Raw genomic sequence first — 19,829 nt, forward strand, 5'->3', positions numbered from 1 at the left:
CCAGATGTGATGCAGAGGGAGAGGAGAGATCCCCAGCCTGGGCTGATTGTCCATATCCCAGTGGAGAGCACAATGGCCACATTATGTGCCTCATCACAGCAATAAACGTGCTCTGAGCAGCTACAGGAGAGTCACCTTGGCTGCCATAGCTACAAACTACTCCAGTGGCCAGGGAGGGGCATTTCCAGAGGTGCTCAGTTGTGCACTCATGGAAAAATCAGAAGTGGAGCTGCCCTCACTGTGACAGAACAAAGCCAAGGCAGAATTTGCCTCTGCTGTGACTGAACGAATCTCAGCAGCTCCTCTTCATCCAGGAGAACCAAAATCACCCAACTTCGACTCCGCACAGCAACAGCCACAAAATCACCCTGTAACTCCCCAATCTGATCCAGTAAGCAGAATTAGCACCTATGTCAAGGCAGCTGAACTTAAATGAAAAAAGCCACACAACTGGGCAATTTACTGCACATCCCAATAAAGTGTACCCAAGGATAATAAATTACCCTAACTACTAAAACATACAACTGCTAGTTCATATTTTCCTTCTAACCAGCAGCTCCTGCTGGGCCCTGCACATGGGAACTTCAAAGGGCTCTTTCTTGTCATTTTTTCCTTGAATACCAACTCCTAGAGCATGATGTGGGCTCTGGCTGGAGGAGCATTCAGCCAGGAGCACTGAACCATGCAGGGAGTGGAGCAAGGCAGCTGACAGCTGAGTACAGAGGGCATCCTCATCCCTGATGGACTAAGACAGAAGAGGGTTATTCAAGCTCAAGAATGTTATGGTTAGTATTTATACCCATAAAAATATGTAGGTATATGGAGAGGGAGAGAAAAATCTGATACAGGACTCGATGTAGAGTTTTCTGAAAAGCAAACTTTTCCGAACTTTTTTAAACAAAACCCAAAGAAACAAACAAACAAGGCTTGAGTGTGATTTCAAGAAAAATAAAAATTTCAACAGTTTCACTGAGTTTTAATAAGGATTTATGGTTTGCTGCTTCGTTTACACATATTTTAAAATCTAACATTGAAGTACACGTTTCAACAGCCATGGAAAAATGCATAGATTCACCCACACATTTCTCAATTTCTCAACACTTCCTCTCATGGAAAACAGGAATCCCTCACCTACAGGAACGGCCTGTTTGTCAAGGCAGATGCAGTAAAGTTTCTCTTAAAATGGTCAAAGAATTGGAATTTTATTTCTCCCCAGATGCTCTCCATGTATTTGTTCCACACAACAGTGGGATCCATAGAGCCTACAGGCAGCCCCTGAGCAATGGCAGAAATGCCAGGAAACCCCAGCAGCTGAGGAGAGATGCAAATCATAAACGTGGAGGGGTTTAGATTGGCCTCATCCCAACACAAGCTCTTCAGCTCAAGAAGTGCCAAACTTTTTTCCTTTTCTTATGAACTTTCTAGGAGCACATGGCCATGTCAATGCTGCAGTAATCTCAGTTACCTAAAGCAAGACAGACAACCATTTTTTCCACAAAAAGTTCCTTTGTAATAAAACAATGTCAAGCAGGACATGTCTTTAAATAATAGAGTCTCTGTTTCTATACAGTAGTACTGCAGTCAAAAGAGCTTTGTAATAGAATTTAATAGCAAATAAAAATTTGCACAGAAAGCTAATGCAGCAAACAAATGCTTCAAAAATAGAGAGTAACAACAAGAAAAAGTATCTGATAAAAGCCTCTTCTGTCCATTTTTCATGTTTCTTATTTTTTAAGTATGCCGATCTCTATTTAAATGGGAGTCAATCTCAGTATGAAGCTCAAATAATTTCTTTAATGAAAACATATTTAATAAATCTATCTTCAAAATCATCCTATAGCCCAAAGTGACCATACTATGAACTTATCCTCCTTTTCAGTCCAGGATTTACTACAGTTTCATTAAAATATATGTTACTTTCTCAGATACTTGAGAACATGAGCGTTATAAATAACACAAAGAGTTATCCTGTGTGATTTCATATACCTTTCTTCCCCCTCAAAGCTTAAAACTCAGTATGTTCAACACAGCTCCAGTATCTAAACTTAGCTCCTATGCTCTGGGAGCAATCTAGTCAAGTATTAAATGTCATTGGACAACACTGACCCTCAAAGTCCCTTCTTATCTTGAAACTGCAGTCCAAGTTTGATTACTTCAGTATTTTCACATTCCCAAGAGAAAGCAAATTCAGTGCTTGCAAAGGATGAAAAATCAAACTATGAACAGAACATCAAAAGTGACCCCAAGCACACACAGTGCTGGGGAGGGAGGTGAGGGGGGGAAAGAGATTTTTTTTTTTCAATGAGGAAGATGATGATTTTTTTCAATTGCACCCAGACAATAAACCCAAAACATCAACATTAAAAGGAAAGCAATGTTTCTCACAGTCAAGTCCTTTGTGTGATGTCCACAACATGTTATCAGTTCCCTTCCTGGGTACTTTTGGCACTTTATTAGGACCTTAACATCAAGAAAGAACATGGAGTGTTTCAAAACCCTGACATCATCACAGCACTGTTACATTATTGTCTTTGAAGAGGTCACTTTCACTCAATAAAACAGCAGCAAGGAGTGTAGAGGAGGATTGCACAGACCTCACTGTGAAGTTACAGGACATAATAAATAACACTTGGAAAAAAAGAGCAATTTAGAGTCACACACAAAAAAAAGTAGGAAAGATACAGTACTTATAGAGCTTACCTTAGCTTACCTAAGCAAAGTGTGTTACCTTCCTTAAAAAGGACACAAATTCAGCTCTGAAAGAAATGTTAGTGCTGAAGCACAACCCCAGCAGCTGAGGAGTGACCCCCTGCACTCCCACCTCAGGAAAACACAACCTCCCCAGACAAAGGGAATTGAAACAGAACTCAATTTAAAGCAATCAACAAAATAAAAAAAACCAAAAAACAAATGGTGTGGTTTGAAACTGTCATGCAGAAGCTGCTGCAAGTTCTCCTGCGAAATTAATTAAATCCCACAGTTAGATTTTTTTTTTTTTAATTTCAACAACTTATCACTAGGTGCCAACAACAAAACATCCCCTCATTCACTCACTCTCTCTCACAGAATTAAACATTAAAAATGCACACTGCTTTCACATGTCACTTCAGGCATTTTATCGTCCTCTGAAATAATTTTTTTTTTTTTAAATAGGTCAACTGCTGACCTTCCCAACACTGCAGTGCAACAGTGTGACAATAAACAGGCCCGGGCGGTTTGCTGAAAGGATAAGCTTGCAGAACATCTGGTGCTACTGAAGGACAAAACCTGGAAGAAACAAGGCAGGGGTTGGTGGTATCATTCTGAGCTGGGAGAAAACTTCCTTACCTAATGAAAGACCTTGCCAAAGTTGGGCAGTTTGGAATCTTAAGCTCCAATTCAGGCAATGACAAGAAAGTGACCTCCTTTAATAGACTGGATCAATGGATGTCAAATAGATTAAGGCTACTGGCAGATAAGTCAATCTGCAAATGAACTACTCCCAGCTGGTTCAGGGATCCAAGGCACCCATAACTAATTTTCCTAAAAACTCAATATCTTTTCCAATAAACTTCTCAGGTTAAAAAAGAGGGAAGTTAAAAATAAACTTTTTTTTTTTTAAATCCATCTTTTTTAGATAGCTAAGTGCTGCTAATAGACACCTCCACTGGGACACTATTTCAGTGAGGTATTTGTTAGCAATGCTTTGGTGGAGGTGAGGATTTCCAACAAAGAGAGTCACTCTAACTTCACTGACTGCCAGAAGGGTGTTCTGATGCTTCACTGCTTGCCCTCAGATTCAGGAGCAATGATGTTCCACCACCAGCCCACTGAAAGCCAATTTACACCAAGGCTTAGGCTGACAGCCTTGCCAGGACATGAGGCAAAAGGCAGCTTTTGTCCCATGCCAAACAACGCTTCAAGGATCTCTCACGGAACAGGAGTGTCCAGCTGGATGCAGAAAAGCAGGGCAGAGTGGTGTCAGTCACCAAATGTTTATGATCTAAATACACCATCTCTAAAAGGAATCAATCCACACACAGTGCAAGCAGACCAGAAAGGGTAGATTTGCCCTAAGTCAGAGAAAACTCACCTTAAGCAAGCCATTTCAAGGATACCTATCAGCCAATTTTAGCAATAGCTGTTTTCCCCCATTTTTTGAATACAACTCCTATTTCAGACACTGCACCAGTTATGTGATCAGTGCCAACAGAACTCTCATAAAGTTGTGTTCAATGATGTGAATCTAAAATTAGTCAGTCACCAAAGCAGCATTTGCTTCCTCTGGTGTGCTGAAGCAGTGGTGCTGGGTTTAAATTAACAGCTGATTTTTAGCTCAAGCCTAATAAGACACTTAATTCTAAACAGAATATTCTCCCTCTTCACAGGTGAGGCTGTTTCTACTTTCTGCAGTGAGGGAGAAAGCAAAGGATCTGCATCCATTCTTCACCCTCCCACCAGGGGAGGTTTTACATTTACAGTGAGTTTGTGATGACCAGTTCTGAATGAACAGCTGGTGAGTAGCCATAAGGATACCTGCAAACAACATGCACAGCTTCCTTTTAGGTCTAAAGGTCACCTAAATATGAACAGATGCCCATATTCAGCTCAAGAGAAAAGAATTAACTTCACTACCAAGCAACAGCAGGAATTCTGCCATGGTCTCATCTTTACTGAGGGCAGTTTTTAGGCTTACCTATAATAATCCATTTTAAGCTGCTTCCATTTTAAGTGGTTGAAACTATTTTATAAACTGTCTCTGACAAAAACTTGTTTTCAGTCTCCTGGAACTATTTTAAGCATTTACTTGGTAATAGAAAACACATGTGACAAACAGAATATCAAATAATTCTAGCAGCAGTATTTCCATATTTTATTTTCATCTTATTCATAGAGGTGAAGTGGAAATGAAATTCACCTTACATGACCAGACAAACCTGTAATCCCTGCTGCAACTCCTGCAGCAGCTTTAGTGCTCTTCAGAAATACTTGACATTTTACTAAATATCACATTATCCTGTCTCTCCTGTCAGAGATCACAGAACATGCATATCACAGATTTCCTTCTGTTACCTTTTGGTGTTTCAAAAACCATATAGCTAAATCTTGTATTTATTTTAATATATGAGGAAGCACCATATAAAATTTTAACTTTTTTTTTATGAGCAGATAATTTTATGATAGCTTGCCTGGCACTCTTTTGGTTTTCGTTTTATTACATTTCCTGTGCTGAAGGATGTAACTGAACTGCATGTCCAACAAATATCAGTAGAATATATTTCATTCCTTTTTAAGCCCATTTATACTTTTGATTTTCACTTAATCTCAGTGCAATAATTTATTGGGCTGATTTTTTCAATGTATAATTTTAATTTTTTTTAATAAGGCATCTGGTATTTTGCTGGAACACCGCCATCATCAGATTTTGACACAGAACCTTGCACAGTCAATGATTTCTGTGCCATTTATGAATGCACAGACTTTTTTTTAATATTCTCTGCAGTTATTTTTCAGGCTGAAGAGTTAAGCCAAAACAAATCAAGAGAGGTGTTTTGTCACATAACACATATGTAAGCTGCCACAACGTGCTCTGGATGCAAAAAGCTTACACAGCTCCACAGAAGAAGACCAGAGCTTTTAGGAAAGTAACTATTAAGGGTTACTAAACACATATCCATCTGGTCAAGTATGAAACCCAGATGATTACAGGCTAGGGAATCACCCAGATGAAATGAACCTTCAGAGGAATCAGCAAAATAAAGGCTCACTCTCTCTCTAACCTTACCCAGTTCCCACACTGTCCCTTAGCCAGCTAGTAACTGTTGCTGTTGAGGACTGGATACAGATGTAGGTGAGCTATTGGTCAGATCCTGGTTTATTTAATCTTTCCTTTTGCAGAAGCCATGCATTTCTTCCTATTCAAACTATTAATTTTTAGTATCTGTTTAGTTTAGTATTTATTTACATATTTTAGTATCTGGGGAGAAGGGGTAGGAGAGGGCAGGTATGGACAAGAGCACGCAGTAATCAAGACACAAGCTGGCCACACCAACATCACCAGTTCCCTGCTCTGTCCCAGTTCACAACATCACATTCACCCCGTGGGTCACTCATTAGTGACATTTTCATCATATGATGCACAGTGTCTCCAGGATCTCTTCCAGGTGGCAACAGTTCATCCTGCACAGAACTCCTCACACACCACACAGAAGGAGATTTGTTCCCCTCACCCCATCCTGTTACACAGTACTGGGCACGTAACATCACCAAACCTCATCTACTTTTTTTACTGTCAAGTTAATTACAAGACTCTGCTCAGAGTCCTGTGTTTAGATTTATCTACCTTAAAATATTGCGCCTAAATTACTTCATTTTCCAATTCACTGTTACTCTACTGAGCAGAGTAGATCCCAGCAGAGAACCTGCTAATATGCTCCTCCCAACTTACAATCCGACCATTTGCTTCCATCTCTTCTTGCCTGTTTTTACAGAAGGTTCCCAAAAGAAGTGCTCAACTTCACCAAAATACAGCTTTTTCAGAAGGGATTCTTTCATCAGGTTCTCTGAAGTATCTGAAATTTCAAAACCTATTGGACTGCCCTTACACACACACATTCCCACCTTCAGACAACTAAAAAGCATTACATTCCCTTCCATGAAATAATCATCACATATATTCACCTGTCTAATTGTACTATCCTTTGTTACAGTTTCTAATACCAAAAGCCCAAAATCTTGTTAGATTTTTAACTTAATCTTTATCTGAACACTAGATCTCCAGTGTGGATCAATGGAAGAACAAACTAGATGAGGTGTCCTCTGTAATGGACTCTATTGTACATAATGTGGACTAGATAATTGAAAATATATGAGTTTTCTCAACTGGAACATCTAGATAAATACAAAAGCAATGCCAAGTAAGTCTGAAGTGCCAACAGGAGAGATGTGAGGGCTGTTGTAGCCTGAACACAAAAGGCCAGAAAGGGATGCAGAGTCACCACAAAACAAAGCCAAAAGAGATGCTGCACACCAGCAAATCCCGGACAGGGCAGGAAACGCCTCCAGGGACACTACACTTAATGGCTGTCTCTCCTAACATACTTCAGGGCAGAATCGTTGTCAGCCTAATTAAAACCAGAAATCATTTACTGCTCCTTGTTTTTCCCTTTGAGGCAGGAAACGACTGGCAGAAGTGCCCCAGGAGGGACCGAATTCCCTGCTACAATTACCTGGCAAAAAGAGCAGTAACATCTTTGGAGACTGCTGTCTGCACCACACAATCATGTGTTTAATAAAGGATTTGGTTTCACTTTTCCAAAAATAGCTGAATGTGTTCTATGAGAATTTGAAGAAAGGCCCTAAAATGGATAAGAACTGCATACACACACACACACACACACACACACACACACACATATATATCTCTGAAATACATGTACCATTCACCTTGGATGGCCCATCCGGGACACAGACAGTTTGGCTCTGTCTGCAGAAGCTTGTTTGTAAAATTATAATGTGGCCAAATGTGGAAGTTACTGCCTTAAAAAATCCAGATAAAGATCTGAAAAATTACAGATATAATCCTGCTTAATCCAGAACACTTCATTCTTTGGACGTGTTGTGTAACACAGAACATCAGCCCTTCTGTGAAAGGGCTCCCTTTGCTTACCCATTTACTGCAATCGAGGTAGAACAGAGTAAGAATTGTCAAACAAAACCAAAGAGCCCCCTAAAAACTCCTGTGACTGCAACTGACTTGGACAGATAAACAGAAGAACAGGTCTTTCAAAGCAGTGGCAGCAAGAAGATTCAGAAGGGCCTTTACTGAGTACCTCCCCCATCTATCACCTAGAAATCCATCTCTTTGGCTCCTCCTTATTCTGCAAGGTTAAAGGAGTGCTCTGCAATTGAATCAGCTTTGTCATGATCTTCCACTTTAAACAAAACTGGTGACCTCTTGACAGTCAAACAAAATAGTTATTTTTTTAAAAATGCAAGAATTTTAGAGTTTATTCAGGGGATCAAGTAAAATCTAGTTGTGTTCAAGACACATCTAACAGTTTTGCACCACTGCATTTGTGTAACTTACTTGGTTTACCCCAATTTCTTCAAAGGTCATTTTTCACATTTTAGCTCAAAAGACTATTTTAAAATACTGTTTTTGCAAAACAGCTGGCAGAATCAGCTGATCAGAGCCCATTTTTCAAATCTGTGCAAATAGAGACAGTATCATTTGCAGATTAAAAAAAGGAAAGAATGAGTAAAAGACAGCTTACAGCTGTACACTCAAAGGAGGACACCAAAGCACTCTTCTTCCCCAGCTCCTGAAAAAATTTGTCATCATACTTCCTGCAGAGAAACAGTATTGCTCACCTGCTCACTAAAAGGAGACATTCCTCTATCTCCAGCTAAAGCAGAGAAGACTTTCTTGCACAAGGAGATACCATTTCCCAGCAGCGGATTTCAGAGGAGCACACAGCATTACTGAGCTCCACAGAGGATCAAAACATTACTGTCAGATTAGCATTGGGAAATGGATTTACCATCTGCCTTTTTGGCTCAAAATCTTAATCCTAAAAGCCTGAAAAACAAAGGTTTTTTACACTTAATGTGTGTTCTTGTATTGGTTATATAAATGTGGCTTTCTTCTTTTTGTAGTACTGAGCAACGTCCCAAGCAGAGAGAACACTGGATTTTCATTTTCACCTGCTCCAAGAGCAGCTACTACCAAACACCTCCTTTAATGCATTACTTCATAAACTAATACTGCAGAGTTAGCCAAAAGGTCTAGTTTAAAAGCCTAATCTCTTTTTTTAAAATCACCACTGCAAAGGCAATTGTGTACTGAGATCAAAACAAGAAGATGCTAAAATTGAGAGGGTTTTGGGTCTACAGCTTATCCTGCTTATAAGGGCAGATAAACATACAGCAGGGGAAAATAGCAAACAATGCCATTTGTTATTGCTAGGAATGGTCAGGGATGGGAAAACAAATAATTCTACAAAATGGTTTGTTATTTTCTACCTAGGAAAGCAGACCTTTTTCCTATTTAACATAACATGCCTACTGAAACAATTTGTTAAGATGTTTTATAAAGCAAACAAGTAACTTAGAGTAAATTGCTGTTAAACTGAAATTACAGTGATTCACAGTCATGGGAAATAAGAGATTTAGTGTACCATGGTAAAAGTGACCCTTAGATTTGATGTTCACATTTCATACACAAAACATTTCTTGGTAAATTGCCATTTTAAGGAAGTTTCTATCAGCAGAATAATCTGGGGAAGAGAAAGCAGATGGTGGTTCCAACTGATGAGAAGTTCCTTGGAGCTGTGGCAATTGCTGAGCAGGACTTTGCTATGGGCTGCTGAGAAACCCATCCACCAGCACAGTGTAATGGCTCCTCTTGCTCCAGAGCAGCACAGACCAAGGGTCTGCTTCCCCCTCTAGGAGAGAACCTCTGACAGCAGCCAAACTGCCAGACACCCCTCCCCAAACTGTAGCAGTCAATTCCTGGCCAATTCCTCCTGCAGCTCCTTCTCTGCAGAGCTGTCACCACTAACTGCTCCTGTGTGCAGCACCTCACATGCAACCCAGCCAGGAGCTGAGACATCAAGAGCCACAAAAGTACAGAACTGCTGCCCTGTGGCCAGGGAAGCTGCTGAAAGCATCACCCCCTTGGTACCAAGTCCAAACCATTCTGCTTTGTTACTGCTCTGTTCTGTTTTAAAGACAAACTTATTTTCATGAACATTATAAGATTATAGCTGATGTATGCATTATGTATTAAAGGTGTTTGGAAAAAATGGGCCAGAGGAAGTCTGGAACTTCCTCTGCATAAGTGATTTAGGGGGGGAAAAAAAAAAATCACATTCTCAGGAAGCTGCTGCTTGCATACAGATGCTGCCCAGTTAACAGAGTTGCATTTCAGAGATGCTATCAGAGTTCTGTATCAGAAATGCTGCTGGGGATGATGCTGAAAGGCTGGAACTCCAGTGTTTCAAGTACATCAAGTTGCATGCAGGATTCTGAAAACATTTGCATCACAGATGATTTAGTTTCTGCTTTATTCTTGAAATGCAATTACAAAATGCCTTGAACATCTTCATGATGATCAGCTAAACCTGGAAGTTTAGCAAATTATTTTAGAGGACACAAGACCTGTAATGCAGAAGTAACAGATTTAAATTTGCAATAAGTTCAGAAAACTGGGAGAAAAAAACCATTTAAAAACTTATAAAAGTCCATCAGAAATTAAGAATATGTCACTCAAAAATATGCAGTGTTAATTTAGCCTCTCAGATCCAGAAATATTAACAGTTCACTCATTTCTACTCAAATTGAAAACTCCAGTTGTAAAGTCAAGAACGATAAAAAATCCTGGGAGATGCCAATAGCATCACAGTGATTCCTGCAAAGCTCAAACTAAAAACACAGGGAATGTGTTAGTCCCTGTGTCAGTTTCTTTGGCTTATACAGGCTCTTAGCCTACTTTACAAAAAGTAACAAGCAGCAACAAGGAGTGTCCAGGAAAGCCCAGCATGGCTGTGCTTAACATCAGACAGCTGAGGGTTGGACTCAGAGCTCCTGCCAGAAAAAATGGTGATGAAAGTAAAGAAAGTACAGGAGGGGTGTCTGGCCATTCAGGAGCTTGGACAGTTCTGACCTTTCTTTTCCATGTGCTACTTGGCTTACTACATCAAGGCTTATTTCCTGTCAAAATCTCAGCACCATTTTTTTTAACCCTCTTTCCAGACTTATCTGCCTTCTCCTCTAGGAGAGAACCTCTGACAGCACTAGTGCCTTCTTCACATTTGCTCTTTCAAGTACATCTTTCTAGATTTTGCTGGCACTTCTCACTTTCCTCCTTGCTTTCACCTTCTTTGCCACACATTTCATTCTGTGGCTTGTGTGCCACAGGTCTCTCATATCATTCATTCTCCGCACACTACAGCCCTCTGGCCAATGTCCCCACAACTCTAACTTTCAAATCTCAATCTAAATGAAAAGTGAAGCACCTGTGAGAGCATTCCCTTCCCCAAATTAAGAAAATAACACTGAAGCTGGTTTCTGAGTGCAAGCCCAAGCCCCAGGTGAAGCCATCCCTCCTTTCCCAAACATGCCACGAACAAATTACTCAGAAGTACAAAAGGATTGGCTGTAACCAAATACTAACGTGCACTTAATGGACTGCAGATTTTGCAGGATGTTTAAAGTTTCCCCTCTGATCTCTCTGAACTTTGGCCTCCATTTGTTTATACAGGCAGAGGCCAGCAGGTCATACCACTAAAATCAGCAAATTGTTTACACATATGGCAAGCACGCATGCAGCAGGGCTGGAGTCAGGGCTACAACACAGCACATTAAAGCAACTGCTGTAGTTAAAACAACAAAGATAGAGTGAGTCCACACACGTGAATGAGGAGGCCTTCCAGTGCAGTGAAACTCAGTATGAACCAAGAAATTAAATGGTATTTCTTCTGGAGCCAAGGCACACATTCCACACCAACCTAACCCAAGTCACTTAACCCCAACATCACTTGTTTCATGAGAAGTGGGAGCCTTTGACATCACCAGTGTCAAAACATAACAAAAATTTTAAGTGCATGAGGTAATTCATCAGAGTGGCAGTTAATGCTGCAAAGAATAGAAAAGCTCAAAAAGCAAGGCTGGAAGAGAAGCAGTCACTGACAATACACAAACCCCAAACACACTGCCTGGCTGTGGTTGTTTGAGCTCCAGGTACTAAACAAAACAAACTCCTCAGCCTTTAAAATTATTTTCCCTTTCATAAAGACATTTTTTAAAGTATCTTCAAAATATTATATTTTACATAATATAAATCACTTGAAAATTAGGAGTTTTCAGAAGCATAAAGCATTTCAGTTTTGAAAAAGTGAACAGGGCATTGGTAAAACCCCACATTCTGTTTTGTTTTGATGGACAGAAAAATATATTTTTGGGAGCAATTACAGGCTCATGCTTAAGAGAATGCATGAAAGGTAAACACTACAAGAAATGACGGAACACAGAAGGATCTAAAAGAAATGTATCACTTTGTCTTGCTCAGAGAAACTGTAGCTGTCAAACTTGCTAAAACCAGAGGAAGGAGGAAGTAGATTCTTTTAGCTTCAAGGTGCTGTCTCAAAGCTTTTTGGCCTGTTCAGTTACACAGTGAATAGAAATGCAGGTATGTGGCACACACAAGAATATCACTAACTTTTCACTGAAAAACAGAAGCACCATGTCTTTAAATGTCATGTCCGAACCAACACAGGCAGAAACAGAATTCCCATTTCCAATGGGGGGACCAGCATCCTGTAAAAATTAAAGTGTCTATTGTCAGAAATATAACTGTCAAACAGAAGTTACAATTTTTTATTGTTACCTACTTTGCTTACAATACATTTTGGTTTAATACAAATCACTTCTCTGGAATAATGCAATTTTTGTGGCCAACCAGTGATAAGAAATTGGTAGAAACATAAATATGAACCTTCTCAAAAAAAAAAAAAAAAAAAAGGGAAGGGAAAGGGGAAGCCAACCCAGCCCCAAGACATCCCATGTCTGGAAGTTCATTGCTTTCAGAAAGAAATGTTCACAGAAGGCAGGGATATACTTTTATATTGCTATCCATGATAAGAATTTGACACATACAAGAAAATGAAATGTGTTGTCTTAAGCATGACCATGGAAAATACAGGTATAGTTTTGACTTACTACTCTGAGCTTACACAGGAAATTACCAACAGAAGTTCTCTTTGTAGTGTCATCATTTTATCTTCTGTATTTCCTCACCAATTAACATTTAATCAACTGAAAACATCCTCTCAGTACTTGTACATTAAGTTCAATTCTGTCAATAACTTCTAGCATCTCCTCTACCTCAACCCTGAGTGAGCTCCAGCACTGAAGACTGAAATGTCCCATCTCACACTTGTAGCATTGGAGGGTTTTCAGCAAAAATCAGGTTTGATAACAAACTGGAAGACAGATTTGATCATCAGCCCCAACCCAAACAGTTTAAAGTGAAAGACTGAAGGTATATTGCCAAATCAAAGCAGATGAGGGGGAGCTTTGATCCAGTGCTGTCCTGCTAGCAAGGCTTTTCTGCTCTTATCTTCAAAGGGCAACACAAACCTGAACCTGAGAACACAGGGACTGTCATGCTCTGGGGTTTCCACACTGGCTATCTGGGGAAATACAGAATACACCAACTCATGGACACACAAAGGGCTGGGGAGAAAAGAGTTGAGGAAAAAGTGAGTACAAAAGGATGACTTGCAGCTGAACCTACCACCTTTTAGCAGAGTGAAAGTGGGAAAGTGGCTGCCCAGCTCAGAATTACAGCAGCAAAAAACAAATCCCATTCTGCTGTTTGCCAGCTTTCACGTACTTCACAGCCTCAGCACTATTTTCACACAGCGTGTGAATAAAACTAGGGCAGCTTTATTCTCCTGTACACAGGGAGCACAACCACTACTTTCAGTGGAACCACCTGCAGAGCATAGAAGCATCTCTGGACATGCTCATTTTCAGGCCCATTGCCTGTCAATTTACCATAAAAAAATGTGAATTTTGCCATAATATGAAGACTGGTATAGGAACTCATGAGCAAAAACACACTCTTTTTTTAGAGTGGAACTTTATGTGAGCTCAAACTAGAAATCAGGTTGTTTAACTGCTTCTCTAGTAGAGAAGCTATACTGGATTTAGGAGAAAGAGGCCATCTGCAAAAAGAGCTTGTAATCACAGAAGGGTAGAAACTTCCATGGCTGGAGAGACAAAGGAGTATCTCAAGAAGAAACATAACTTATGAGGAAACATGTATGAAACAGAAAACAGCCAAAATTAAAAAAGCACATGCATTTTTGGCAATAAAAGAAATATGTCACTCAATGACAGAAGCATCCCTGTTTGCCCTGAAACTTGGATTTACAGTCTACAATTCCCAAAAGCAATACAGATAGACCAAATCCAAAAATAATAGTCTTTTACAAATTTCCACTTCTAATACTAACCTGTGAGAATTAATTCACATTGCTTAGCAATTCCATCATTGCAGCTCAAGCAAATTCATAAAAGGATTAAGCAAGGCTATCAAGTTGCTATTTTAGTGTAGTAAGTACAATATTCACAGTCTAACTTGTTCACTTCAAAGAGAGTTGTAGTTACTGCTCTTCAAGGTTCTTATTTCTTAAAAACAGGATACATGGGAAATCAGGGGAAACATGATCAGAACACATTATCAAGCATTTTTTCCTTAAAACTGCAGATTTGGCAGTTGCCATGGCACTTTTATGAACCAGAGAGGGAAGAACAAACACTAGGTATGTCAGGATGCAAAGAATCCACAGCCCAGCTGAGCACTACTGATGGCTGTTCTTAGCCTTGGGAACTACAGAGCTTGAAGAAAATATCCCAGCACCTTCTTATGTGCTAGGCCAATGATAACTGGATCCCTTGCTAGTAAACAAATTAGACAAGACTGCAAGGAAAAAAAAAACCAAATCCACAAATAATTCCCAAACCATGAAACCAAAAAACTTGCTAACTGTAAAGCTGATCTGTGCCTTAGACTGTCAGAGGAGGTTTTGTCACTGCAGGTCTTAACAAAAAAAAAGTTTATATAAAACAACCCCCATTCATCATTACAGCTAAAGTCACATATTTAAATCTGAAATGTCCTACTCTGGAAGGGTGACACTGCACCTGATCTTCTACAGTTATCAGTAACAAAAATGCACAACCTGATGTTGGGGACAAGGAAAAAACAGAACAACAAGGTAGGTAAGAGTTTATTATTGCTTAGTGTGACAACAGAAGAGAAACTCAGCCGGGGAAGGAAAGAAAGAAATGAGGAGTGAATAAATGAAGAATATCTGGGAGAGACATGCAATGCAGAGACCACCAAGAAGGGGTAGGGGGTGGCTGGGGTGAAAAGCCACTTAGCTGAATGGCATATTCTAGGGACAATACAGTGGTTTCAACCTGCTGGGAAAAGGCTGAGAATTAATTAGGAAGTGTCAACAAATTAGGATTAAAAGGACAAAAAAATTCACTTAATCCAGGGAAAGGGAGTGCATTTAGAAGAAGACAAAAACCCCCTAACAATAGCTATCTGACTCCTGAAGCAGGCACTGAAAATGCTGTTTCCTATTCAAGCATCTCAAAAGTGTAAGATTGCTTATTCACAACACTGGCTGTTTAATTGCTGCTGCTACATCCTCAGACTGCATGTCTGTAGGGAAAAGGCTTTCTAAGGTTTAGCAATACTGGATTTTCAGAGTATGTTATTTCCATTGCAGCCTCCAGAGTCTTGTATTATATAAATAGCATAAAACAAGTTTAGATAAACAAATAACCAAACTCTTTAGGAAATTTTAATTGAAACCCATTAAGGGGGAAAACCCAGAGTCTCATGAGAGATTATGGATTTCTCCTGGCAGTTAATAATCTCACAATTTTGACTTAGATTTCTTTATGGCAAAAACACCTCCAAGGAGAAGAGTGTATGTTTATAACTAGCAATCATGGTATGTTAGACACAGACCAATGTGAATTAAAATAAACTGAGAATAGTAGGAAAGAAGTTGTGCATAGCTCCAAAATTGGTCTTTTTGCTTAGAAGGATCACCTTTAATTCAAAATGCTAAACACACAGAGCCTCGGTTCTGAAAGAATTTCAGGTGTTGCACTGTGATCTTTGCACAGCTGAGAGCAAAAGAAGTGAACAGACCTCACATGCCAGAACTTCAGCAGCTGTATCAGCAAGCAGAGAGGATGTGCACTGAGCCCCCTCTCTCCATACAGAACAACCCCCAGCTCCTCCCTGGAGCTGCAAGTGCTCCAGCAGCCAAGAGAGGCAGGAGCCACAGGGACCATCACCCTTTCCCCAGGCAACCCAGGATGCAGCAATATGATCTACTGTTCCTGGGCCCAGTTCACACACAGGAGCATGTACTGCCTCAGAACTGCCTCAACCGAGCCAACTTGCACTCAGAGTGAGCAGGCTACTGGCCCACAAAAACAGGAGCCAGAATTTCTGGCTGGATGATCTTTAGTCCAGAGTAGGTAAATTCAAAGAATATACTTGGAATAATACTTCTCTTTCCTTTGGGGATGTAACTAGAGATGTTAAAAGCAGGGGATCTGTGGCATGGCAGTGCTCAGTAGCTGCTGACAGAGCCCAAGTACCCGTGCTGGTGAAGACCAGATCCTGCAAGAACGAATACAAATAGGTGCAGACAAAAGTTTTCCATAAATTATACTTGTAAGTAAAGTCCTCTCTTCTGAGACAAATGCTTCCAGCTTCCTGAGCTCAACAGTTATTTTCAGAATCGAGTAAGGACTGTGGGAGGTTTAGTGCAAGAACTGCAAGGAGTTCAGTTTACCTACTCAATGTCCAAGTTTCCCATCTTAGCATTGTTATATTGATTGTCCTCCCAATGCTTTGTTTAAACACTAATGGATCAGTCATGATCTGCAATGTACATTTACACAGAAGTGTTTTGCTATTTCTCTGTTCCAGTCTATAAATAGTCTCCAGGACTCCTCATCAGACACCAGATATAAATAGACCAGCTTTCTGTAAACAAGCGCATACCCTGATCTGGAAAGTAACATCTACTGTTTTTATGTTATTTGAGGTTCCTAATTATTGCAATAGGCAGTAAGTCAGAAGACTGATGTAAAATTCTGTCTTCTGTCCAGCTTAGGAACTGGGCAAACATCAGTGTGGTAGGTACTGATAGCATTTGATCAAAGGAGTTTGTGCTGGGAAGAAGTCAATGTACCTACTACGAGCACTCTCCGTCCTGTCCCTCTGCCTTTCCTCCCAAACCCTGAAAACATTTGCAACTCCAAGTTTCTCAGGAAAAAAAAAAGGGAAAAAATGTCTTGCATAAAGTCACAGATCATCATCATCATGTGATGTTCAGGGTAGTTTCTGAAACAGAATCCTGTGGGTATCAGATGCAGCTGGCAGAAGTACAACTGATTTTAATTACAGCATTATTCTAGGAGCAATATCCAGAGTCCAGAGGGCACACAGGTCCTTGATCTTTGACCTGCAGCCTTATCCTCCTGTGAATCTGCCATCTCTGCAGTAATTAACACACTTGGAAGTCTCCATCATCTGTGATGTATGTTTAAGTTCATTGCAGCTGCATGAAAGCCATCATCTGAGCCTTTCACTCTTCCATTCCTGCAAGCCTTTCACTCTCTGCCAAGCAACTGAAATACAGGGGCCTTTAAAGTATTCAGAGGTCTTCAATTTAAGCAGCAAGTATTGAAAACTGTAGAAATCCCTGCCGTGGAGGTCTCCGTTTGCCCTGCAGGACTCCACACAAACAACCATCCCAAGCTGTGGTTTGCATTCTGAATGGCAGCAATCAATCACTGAATAGAAAGTTACCAGGCACTGTTTGACAGCAGCTTCGAGACCAGCTAAGTTACTATGAGCAGATCTACCAAAAGCTACGCTCAGGAGCGGGAAATAGTTCCAGGGAATAATGGGGGAAAAGATTAAGGGGGGGAAAAGCGAGAAAAAGAAGAGCTAACTGGTAATGTTTGAGAGGAATCAAACAGTAACAACTCCCCACATACGTATATGTTCAAATGTATTTAAATTTGTGAACACAACTGTTCTTCAGTACCTGCTCTGACTTTCACAAGAACAAGCAATTAGAAAAACCTGCAATCAAAAGTGCAATGAGAGCAAACATGGAGAGTTTGCCAGAGCCAAACTTGTACTGTTGCACAAGGGCTGACTGGATAGAAACACCTTTAGTGGAAAAGAGACAATGTTTGCCCTGGAGCTAAACAAGCTCATTTGGTTTCTTGAATGCCGTTTTTGTTTCAGGACAGTAATGGATCAGTGAATATGTGATAACAAATGATGTGATTCCAGGATGTCAAACTGCCCGACAGGGAAGTGGCTTTAAACTTCCTCTTCACATGATCAGATTAACACTCAGGCCTACATAAAAGTTTGGTTCACAAGTCAACTTTTATCCACGGGTTCATCCATTTAAAAAAAATAGCGACTGACTTTGTCAGGGATAGTTTAGGAAGCTATCCTGCCTCTTCCAGCAGAATTATCCCATGAGAAACCAGATGGGAATTTTTCTCTCTGCCATCTCACAGACCACAGCTATCCTTCTCCACTTAGTCCCTTTTATTTTATAATTTCTACCAAACTCGTTCACATCCTCCTCCTGTGTTTTCATCTTCCTAGAGCTCCCTGGAGCAGCCCTGTGAATGCTACAAAAGGAATGCAGAACAATTCCTTGTGTGGACGTGATGGACCAAGCTGAGCTGTACTTTGCTTAGTTTGGCAGATATTACAGTATTATAAAAACTGCTTTCGCAAACAAATACTCAGTTTGCAAAAGTCTCTCTCCCCCACTATCCAAGAAAAAGACTGTCAGCACATCATTCTGCAATGACCGAGTAGTTGCAAAATACTTGAGATCCTTGGATATTCCCCTGTATGAAAGCACCTGGGAAGCTGCCATTTAGCATCCAGCTGTAAAACCTGCAGGGCTTCTGTGGATAAAAAGCCTTTCCCCTAGAGCTTATTACAGATGTTTAGAAAAGGTAATCTTAAGTAGGGTCAAACTATTTAATTTTGTTTCTACTTGGTATAGCAGATTTAAGGTTAATGAGCAGAGAATTAATTTTCGACAGGAAATAAAATTTAGAGCAATCCATCCTAATGGAAAAGGATAGTAAATTCTTTTAGAAATTACTAATTAAAAGGCAAGTGTTGAACACTCACTCTTACTGCCTTCTTGAAAGACCATGTTCCATTTGAAGAGCCCAAAATAACATGAAAATGTTGCCCAGTCATCTCTCTTTTCCTATATATTTATATTTGTAGCTCCAACTACACCTCAGATATTACAGTTTTAAACCAGAACCAAGTTCCACTTGCTACCTTGTCCATTCTTTTATTCCTCAGCTTCCAGCAGCTGAGAAGCTGACAGTGAGTAGCATCCCTTCTTGCAGGATCTGGCCCTCACCAGCACGGGTCCTTGGGTTCTTATCAGCAGCTACTGAGCACTGCCTTGCCACAGATCCCCTGCTTTTAACATCTCTAGTTACATCCCCAAAGGAAAGAGAAGTATTATTCCAAGTATATTCTTTGAATTTACCTACCCTAAAGGAATAGGTGGACTAAAGATCATCCAGCCAGAAATTCTGGCTCCTGTTTTTGTGGGCCAGTAGCCTGCTCACTCTGAGCGCGAGTTAGCTCGGTTGAGGCAGTTCTGAGGCAGTACATGCTCCTGTGTGTGAACTGGGCACAGACCTGGCAGAGCCCACACATTCCTGTGCATGGAGAACTGGACAGGACCCACTTCTGCCGGGCCACTGCTTGGGAGTAACAGCAGCAACATGCTTCTCCTTGTTACCTAACAACTTCATTAGATATTGCCCTGTTAGATCAGAAACAGCTCATGCTTATCCAAAAACCTGGACTTCTGGACAATACCCAGAGAGACTACCTTCTGAAATGAACTGAACACAGCTCTCTTTCAGAAAAACTGCTGAAAGCAGTATTTGACCCGAGTTTCCAGATTCTTGGGGATCCACAGCTGCTTCTGAGGGTCCTGAGAAGGCAACTACAGAAAGAAAGTTGTCTGGCCAGTCTTCAAATATGTTTATGCACACCAAGTAAGAGTTTCCACTACTACAGGAAATTCTTACTGGATCCACAAATCCTATTTGGAAACCACAGATTTAAAACATATCCTCCAGTAAACAAGAGTTTTACTGTTAAATATACCCAGGAAGTTTCTCAATATCTTTTTCTCAGCCTGTTTGGTTTCTTTGGACATATTCTTGCC

The 19,829-nt window shown here is 40.3% G+C and overlaps 1 protein-coding gene across 2 annotated transcripts in view; it reads right to left on the bottom strand.

The window, feature by feature from the left end:
- SPSB4 (splA/ryanodine receptor domain and SOCS box containing 4) overlaps nt 1-19,829 on the bottom strand; it is an 80,860-nt gene that overhangs the window by 37,155 nt on the left and 23,876 nt on the right. The window lies entirely within an intron of this gene.

The sequence above is a fragment of the Motacilla alba genome, chromosome 9 (assembly GCF_015832195.1).
Source record: "Motacilla alba alba isolate MOTALB_02 chromosome 9, Motacilla_alba_V1.0_pri, whole genome shotgun sequence".
NCBI lineage: Eukaryota > Metazoa > Chordata > Aves > Passeriformes > Motacillidae > Motacilla > Motacilla alba.